Below are 9,560 nucleotides of genomic sequence, written 5' to 3' on the forward strand. Positions count from 1 at the left end.
GGTTGCTCCAAAACAAGAATAAATAGTCTAGTTTTGCTCTTGAATTATTTGAAATAGGACAATTTTGCCTTCATTTGAAGTTTGGGACACCTGCTTTTGATTGTAAAGATTTTATCAAACACTTATATTGAAGGTTCTGAGATTAATTTGATTTTTCTAAATGATAATTTTATGTAATGTCAAATTTATGTTTCATATAAAGTTTAATTATATGCATTAATTTTTCAATTAAATAATTATTATACTGTTTTCTTTCAAAACTATTATATTGACTAAATTTTGGGATGAGTTCTAGTTGCAATAAATAATATAACATATCAAGATATAGCTAAATTTGACGTTTTTTTTATCATTTCATTTGTAGGGTTAGTAAAATTCATTATTATTGATTTAAAATAAATAAATTTTAAATAGTTAAATAAGAAAAGGTGCACGATATCATATCTAGAGATAAAAGCTTATAACCATGGCAGCCAAGGCTCCCAGCCAGCCGTCAACGGCGGCTGTCCTACCCATACAAAATCTACTACCTCTATCCTCATCATCGACTAACTCTCTACAAAACCCCCATCTGACCCATGAGTTTAAACAAGTTTCTACTGCTTCTTCTACAGCAAGCTACGCCCAGATCCTTGAGAATGGAGCTCTCAAATCCAAATATCATCCCCTTCCAATGAAGGAAGTGTCGTATTTTGAAGGTATTCCAGTGGTGCGTTGGACAAATGCGGAAGTAAAAAGAATGGAGCAGATTGAAAATCTACAACATGCTATTGTTGGTAAGTTTGCTTATGGGTGGCCAGAGTTGCAAGAATTAAGAAGCATTATCCCTCAACAGTGTGGAGTGAAAGGAAAGTGTGATATCGGTCTATTGAGGGACAGACATTTGTTGATAAGATTTTCTCTAATGGAAGATTTCATCAATATTTCTTCAAAGTTTTCCTTTTGGCTGAAATCGAAGGATGGTCATGCGTACCAAATGAGGCCATTAATTTACAACTCTACCTTCAAGGTCGAGGAAGAAACTTCAATAGCCATGGCTTGGATTTCCTTCCCAAATCTACTTCCAACGTATTTTGTGAAAGAATCCTTATTTACCCTGGCTTCAGCAGTTAGGAAGCCCTTAGGATTGGACATGGCCACCATAAATAAAACAAGACCTAACTGCGCAAGGGTAAAGGTTTAAGTAGATTTGCTATCAGATTTACCTAATTTTGTGCTGATGGAAATTGAAGATGAGAAGACTAAGGAGATAAGGAAAGAAAAGGTGCGTATACATTATGATCACCTGCCAAAGTATTGCACACAATGTAGGTTACAAGGCCATGCAAATGAAGACTATCGAGTACTGCACCCTGAATTGGAGGCAAACAGAAACGAGGATGCAAAGAAAGAGGAGAAGGAACAAGAGAAGGGAGATTTATCAAAGAGGGATACAACATATGTTGTAGGAAAAATAAGAAGACATCAGGGAAGGAGATATCCAGTCCAAACATATATCCCTAAAGTACTATCAAGTGGGAAGATTGTTACTTATCCACACATAAGAAATAACAATAAGCCCCCTTTTGATACTGGGAAAAACTGCAATCTTGCAGCTTCTACTCATAATCATTTTGATGTATTAGGAAAGCTCACAGAAGGAGAAAGTGACAAAGACAAGGGAACAGATGACAAAGACAAGTAGCTAACAAAGGAAACTAAGACACAAGTGCATGAAAGTGAGAATGATATGATTGAAGAATGTCCCTCTGCTGTTGATGAATCACAACCTAACAAGACCCTAATTATTCAGGGTGCAAGTGTCAGTGAAGCTGAGGAGGACACTATCACCAACTATGACCAAGACTCAGGATCTAGTAGCTTGACAACAGACAAAAGGGAAATGGAGCTTGAAATACAGAAGGAGGATGACAACTTGACAACAGATAAAGGGGATTTAGACTTTGCATACAAAGACCAGACAACAACCATAGATGATAATCCTGAAAAGGTGATGCAAGACACAACTACAAATGCTGAATATGTGATTGATAAGGGAATCAATGTAGCTGAGGAGTACACTCTTTCAAACTATGAACATGATCCACGATGTAGCAGCTCCACAACACACAAAAAGGATTTGGAGACTGAAATTCAGAAGGAGTCAGATATCTCAACAACAGATCACCTAGTCTAGACATCACATCCTCCACCTCTAGATCATGTCCAGGAATCCAGCTCTAAAAATACAATGAACGAGAGAGTTTTGAGCATCTCTATTAATGACAAAGGGATTGGTTCATTTCCTCCTCAGAGGGAAGAGATCAAGAAGTTGTCAGAGATACAAATAGAAATGGACAGAGCACAGCCACAAATTCATCAGAGAAAATAATCTCCTTTGAAGGAACTGCATGATGTGATCTCTCATAACATTGATGAGAGAGCTGAGGAGCAAAATGATGAGGGTAAGAACAAATTCAATGAATGTGAAGAGGAGGCCTCTATGGAACAGGTTTTTAATAATATGGTCAAAGAAGCAGACATCTCACCAAGATCAAAGCAGCAAATCTACAAGAAAGAAAAGAAACAAGTAAATACAGATACTCTTCCTGTAAGAGTGGTACCAAGGAGAGGTTGTAAGCCTATTTTTAAATGATGATGAAGACACTCTTCTGGAATATCAGATCTGTGAACACACAAAAAGCTTTTCACAGAGTCCAAATGCTGCACAGACATCACAAATTCTCCATTATAGCTTTAATAGAGCCTTTTCAACACTACAGGCAGATTCATGTATATAAGAGGAGATTAGGCATGGCATATGCCCATTACAACTGTAATGGTAAAGTATGGTTCTTTGTACAAGATCATGTAGATGTGGAGATACTGCAAGATCAAGAACAACAAATTACTATAAAGCTTTTCTTCCAAGAATGGGATAAGTCTCTTATGGTATCCATGGTCTATGCAAAGTGTGATCATCTAGAAAGAATGAGTTTATGGGATAACCTGTATGGTTTGGCTGATCAAATGAAAATTCCTTGGTTGGTAGGAGGTGACTTCAATGTCATTATGAATGAAGATGAGAAGTTTGGTGGCTTACTTGTTTTCCCCACAGAATATGAGGATATTGCCTTCTATATCAACTCATGTGAGCTGTATGAAATAAACTACAAAGGGAGTCTGTTTACTTGGTGGAATGGGAGGACAGGAAGTGACTGTATTTTCAAGAGACTGGATAGAATGATTGCAAACTCAAAATTGCAAGACTAGTTCCCACAAATGGAGATTCAACACTTATCCAGAACAGGCTCAGACCATGCTCCTTTATTACTTTCTTGTTGTGAAACTTCACATCACATAAGAAAGCCTTTCAGATTCCTTAAGTTCTGGACAGAACATGAATCATTTATGGAGGTGGTTAAACAAGAATGGATCACTGACTTTGAAGAAGATGAGTTTATCAAATTCAAGCTGAAACTAAAAAATATGAAATCTGTCTTGACTGTTTGGAGTAAGGCCACTTTTGGTGATATTTTTAAACAACTAACAGTAAGGGAAGAGGTAGTGAAAATTAAGGAGCAATGTTTTGAAGAAAATCCAACTCATGTGAATAAAATGGTACTACAACACTCACAAGCAGCTCTGAAAAAATATGTTCATTATGAGGAAGAATTCTGGAGACAAAAGACACATATGACCAGTTTTGCTGAGGGTGATAGGAATACAAGGTTCTTTCATAGTATTGTGAATGGTAGAAGGAAGAGATTGCAGATCAGAAGAATTCAAAATCAACTAGGACATTGGCTAGAAGGGGACACACTGTTGGCAGAAGAAGCTTGTATTTTCTATCAACAACAGTTCTCTCAACAACTTCCAGCTCTAGATTACCAAATGCTACATGGGGTTCCTCATATGGTGAACCAGGATACAAATGATCAACTGATAAGAATACCAACATTACAGGAAGTGAAGAAGGCTGTTTTTGCCTTGGCTGCAGAGAGTGCTGCTGGGCCAGATGGGATAAGTGGAATCTTTTATCAGACATGTTGGGATATTGTTGGTGTTAGTGTACATAATTTGGTGAAATCTTTCTTTCATGGACAAATTCTTCCAAAGGCAGTCACACATACCAACCTTGTACTGATACCAAAGAAAAACAACATAGAAACCTTTGCTGATATGAGACCAATCAGTCTCAGCAATTTCATCAACAAGGTGATCTCTAGAGTGGTTCAGGAGAAGTTGGAAGGCATCCTACCTTCTCTAATATCTCCTAATCAGTCTGGCTTTGTTAGAGGCAAAAGCATCATTGAAAATGTCCTACTCACTCAAGAAGTAGTGACTGGCATCAGACTAAGAGGAAAACCAGCTAATGTGGTACTTAAACTTGACATGGCTAAAACATATGACAGAGTATCATGGTTTTTTTTGATCAGTGTTTTAAGAAAGATGGGTTTTGCAGAAATTTTCATATATATGTTTTGGAGGCTGATAGCAAATAACTGGTATTCCATACTCCTTAATGGTCAAGCACATGGATTTTTTCATTCCACCAGGGGAGTTAAACAAGGAGATCCTCTCTCTCCTTCCTTATTCATTTTATCTGTAGAAGTTCTATCTAGAGCATTGAATTCTTTATTCTATAATAGAGACTTTAGAAGTTATGGTATGCCCAAATGGAGAGCAAATATGAATCACCTAGCATATGCAGATGACATAATAATATTTTCATCAGCAGATTTGAGATCTTTGGAGCTAATTATGAAGGTACTACAAACATATGAGCAGGTTTCTGGACAACTTATAAACAAAGACAAGAGTGCTTTCTATGTATACAATAAGGTTTCTGCTAACTTGATACAACAGGTGGAAACTATTACTGGTTTTAATAGAGGCAATTTTCCTTTTACATATCTGGGATGCCCTATCACTCATTCAAGGAAAAGAAAGGCTGATTATAATGATCTAATCAAGAAAGTGAAGAATAGGTTGCAGACTTGGAAAGGAAGATTGCTATCATTTGGAGGGAAAGCTGTGCTGATCAATAATGTACTAATGAGTATGCCTATCCATCTCCTGTTAGCTATTAAACCTCCAAAATGTGTTATCAATGATATGCACAAAATATTTTCAGCTTTCTTCTGGAATAATTATGAGGAGGGTAGAAGAAGACACTGGTCTTCATGGTTAAATCTGTGCAAGCCAAAAGAAGAAAGAGGAATAGGAATTAGATCTTTGTTTGATGTATCACAAGCCTTAAGTGCAAAATTATGGTGGAAATTCAGAACAACAAACACCATATGGGCAAATTACATGTGGATCAAGTATTGTAAAAGGCACAATCCTCAGACAGTGCAGTGGAAGGGAGGATCTCAAGTATGGAAAACTATGATAGAGGTAAGAGATAAGATTGAGCAAGAAATATGGTGGGAACCAAGGAGTGGAACTACAAATTTATGGTTTGACAACTGGACAAAGCTAGGAGCTCTATATCACATCATACCAGAAGATTTCCAAATAGATGAAGGTGTTCAAGAAGTAAATGAAATAATGATGCATGAAGGTTGGAACTTACCAAAACTACAACAGCTGCTCCTTGGGGATATTGTAGCACATATCCAAGAAGACTTACACTTTCATGAACAAAAAGAAGAATGGGATATACCAAGATGGATGATGACAGCATCAGGCAAGTTTACAATAGGCACAACATGGGAATTACTGAGGAGCAAAGCAGTTAGGTCAGATGTTTACAACAATATATGGATATCAGGGATCCCTTTTAAGATATCCTTCTTTTCTGGAGATTGTGGAAAAACAAAATTCCACTTGGAGATGTATTAAGAAGCATTGGGATAGAAACTGAGACAACATGCTACTGCTGTGATCCCCCACAACATGAATCAGTGGAACACTTGTTTGTAACAGGAAAATTGGCTACAGCAGTGTGGAAGTATCTTAAAGCGGCTGTTGGCATCACAACACAGTTTCAACAATTCAGGCAACTAGTTCAACTATGGTGGAATTTAGAGTTTCCATCAAATTTAAGAACTAGCTTTAAAGCTATCCCAATGGTCATAATGTGGCTGATATGGAAATGGAGGAACACAGTGCTACATGGAGGGAAGATGTCCATCAACAAAGTAATTTATGAGATAAACATGATTACATATCAATTGACTCGAATGAGCTACACAAAGCAGGAAAACTTACCAAGATGCATACCTCAAATACTGCAAAAATTTGAAACATACAGGCCAAGATTTATCCCCTACCTCTTGAATTAGTTTTGGCTTTATACATTCAACAATGTATTCAACCATTTCTTCTGAGAGTACCCCCTTCAATTTTTGAATATTCCAATCTCCTTCCTCAGTAAACTCCTTAACTTTTATCTCCTCTTCATTTCCCCTTGTTCCTCTAAATAGTATAAATCCCCAAGCTTAGTCCAGTTGTCAAACCAAAAGCTCATATTACCCTCTTTGATCTGCCACTATATATTGTGCTCTACTTCTTCTTTTATCTCCACCATTTTTCTCCAAGCATGTGAAGCCCTTGTACCTTTTGCAATAAGAGTGTGTACTTTTTACAATATTTGTTCCACATAACTGTGTTTCATAAGGAGGTATTAGTCATAAAGTTTCACCATAATTTGCAAAAAAAGGGCTTTCGAAACATCATGTAAAGATCTAAATCCTAAACTTATTGATGGCTTTTTTAGGAGGATTCATAGCCGATAACAAGTGAATAGGCATAGATTGTAACACATTCACAATTAAGTTATACTTTCCTCCATATGAAAGCCACTTTTTATGCCATAACATTAATATTCTATGCACCTTTCTTACCAAGTCTTCAAAATACTCCACCTTTTTCCTTCCATAAAACACTGGACAACCAAAGTATGTAAAAGGAAAGGGGAATGTTATCATGCAGATAGAAAAAGCTTTTATTAAGGTTAATCATATGACCTGAGATCTTCTCATACTCCTTAAGCACTGACATCATTTTTCTAATTAGGTTTTTCTCATCTAAACAAAACAAAATCGTATCATCAATATATGATAGATGATTGATCCGTGGACTCCATTTTGGCAAGCCATACCCCTTGAATTCCTCCCTCCTTTTCCTGCTGAGTAGCTTTCTTGTTCCACACTTGTTCAGGTTTCTCTTCCCCATATTTTCCCCCCATCCACTCTTTTTTCTTGTCTGCATTTTGAACTCCTCTGGCTCTTTTAGTTTTTGATTACCCTCCTTCTCTTTTCCTTCCCTTTGTTCCCCATTTTATTCCCCTACATATCCTTCCCCTTTTTGTTTTCTTGCTTTGGGTAAAGTTCTGGATGAATTACAAAGCATTGTTCCTTATCATACCCCTGGATTTTGCAAGTTTTACTATATTTAGGAACATGATCGTATATAATTTAATCTATTTTTGTACTATCTCTCCTGATTGCCTTCTCATCCCCACATTGATCTTTTTGGAAATTTCCTCAGTAAGTCAACTTCTACCTTGACCCTAACACAATTTGATTGTGTTTGATTCCTAGTTTTCAAGTTAACCTGTAATGGTTTTCCCACTGTAGCAGCCAATGAGAATACTGCCTCTTTCACAAAGAAATTTGGTGGCAATGATGAAAAGAAAATCCATTCAATTGTCATAGATGTATCCTTCTCTGGATGAAACATGGGTTCCCACTTCAACGTCCTTATTGGGTATGTCCATCCTCGATGAACTACGTAAAACACTGGCTCTTCTAGAAAATTCACATAGACATAACTCCCTAATCAGTATATGCCTATTGCTTAGGAGTCCAATGTTGCACTTCCCTTTCAACTCACTCTGTTTAGGAATTAATTTTCGTAGATCTTGTATTTTTGACCACCTGTAAGAAAATTTACCTATCACTGTAAAGTCCAAATTCTCCTTGATAATCATCTGTTCCACTTTGTCTTCCTCCCAAACAATCTTGGCTCTCCATGTAAATAAGTTATTGGTTTCATCATCGTTGGTTTCACTTTCTTTATAGGACGTATTACCTTCAGAACATTGAGTTTAGATGCTGGATCTCCCTCCTTTTGATACCCATCAACCCTAGTGGGGGCTGACCTAATGAACAGGTGGTCATTGCCATTGAAAAAGAGCTAGACTAGGTTTTACGATAGCTGCGGTGGCTAGGTTTTTAGAGGTTATCTGCTAAATCACACAATACTTTATAGAAATTACATAACAATACGACACTTATCAATTTCCTAGCAAATGATAGGTTAGATACATGTCCCTTAATTTTAGCCTAAAATCTCTTGCACTATATCTATCCTTCTAACTCTCCCATCAAATCATGCCCATTCTTTCTTATCATGCTCAACCTTTTAGATTTTACCTCTCTCTTAATGACGGTTAGAAATTCCATTATCAAGGTTGAATCCCAATTTCATTCTTCTTCTTTTGAGTTGGTCTCAAATTATATTCTGTTAGTATAAACTTAGACTAACATTTAAGAACAGAAAAAATTTCACTGTGAATACACAATAATGTCATCATATTTGTTTTTTCAGAATCAAAATAATTATATATAGATAATTGAATAAGAGCTTTGCTATCTTACATGTGTTTTTGATATCAGATATATGTATCCAAATACACAGTATGAAATTGATACTGGACACATCAAATTAATATTGAATACACTGAATAAAATTGATGTTGGATACATCAACTTTATACTAAATACATTAGATGAAATTGATACTTCATACAGATGCATTCGATACCAACAGAAATATGAACTTCTGAAATACATATACATTGCGAAAATACATATACAAAGAGTCATTTTGAATAACAGATACAGTGAATTTAATTTCGATGAAATTTAATAATAAAGTGACTTTGAAATTGATAAACGAGAATTTGATTGTTTTGCTCTTTTTTTAGTTCAAGGATATGCGATAGCCTCAGAATTTGTTACATACTTGATTTTCGCCTTATTTAATGACATTTAGTTGCAATAAATCTAAATCTGCCAAAACATACACCAAATCAAGCATAAGTGTATCTAAGATACACTATATTCGGCGCGTCAGATACATTGTATAAGGAACGAATCTCGAACAAATTGTATAATTATAAACTACTGGTCTGGATAGTAATAACATTGTACTTTATATTATTTCTTCTAAATTTAAAGTGGTCCATCAAATATGCACAAAATAGTTTTGGATTTTTATGTTTTTCCAAAGTTAATATTTTAGTCTCTATCAAATATTTATTGAGCTCTGTCGGTTATATTTAATGGATTGGAAACTATGAAAAAAAGAAAATTAGTGGAAATTCACACATATAGATAAAATTATTGTAGTTTATTGTAACACCCCAAAAGTTCCTAGCTTATTAGCACAAAGAAAGTTCAAAAAAATATCTAAGTCTGTAGAGTTTTGGCATTTATGAACACTATCTACAGATTGTAAATGAAACTACCAACCATAGATGTGATTCATAGATGTCAGACACAAAAAAAGTAGTCTGAGATTTATGGGCCAAGTCTACAATTCCTAAAACCTTTTACGGGTCATGAATA

This window comes from Solanum dulcamara, chromosome 9 (genome assembly GCF_947179165.1).
Source record: "Solanum dulcamara chromosome 9, daSolDulc1.2, whole genome shotgun sequence".
Taxonomy (NCBI): domain Eukaryota; kingdom Viridiplantae; phylum Streptophyta; class Magnoliopsida; order Solanales; family Solanaceae; genus Solanum; species Solanum dulcamara.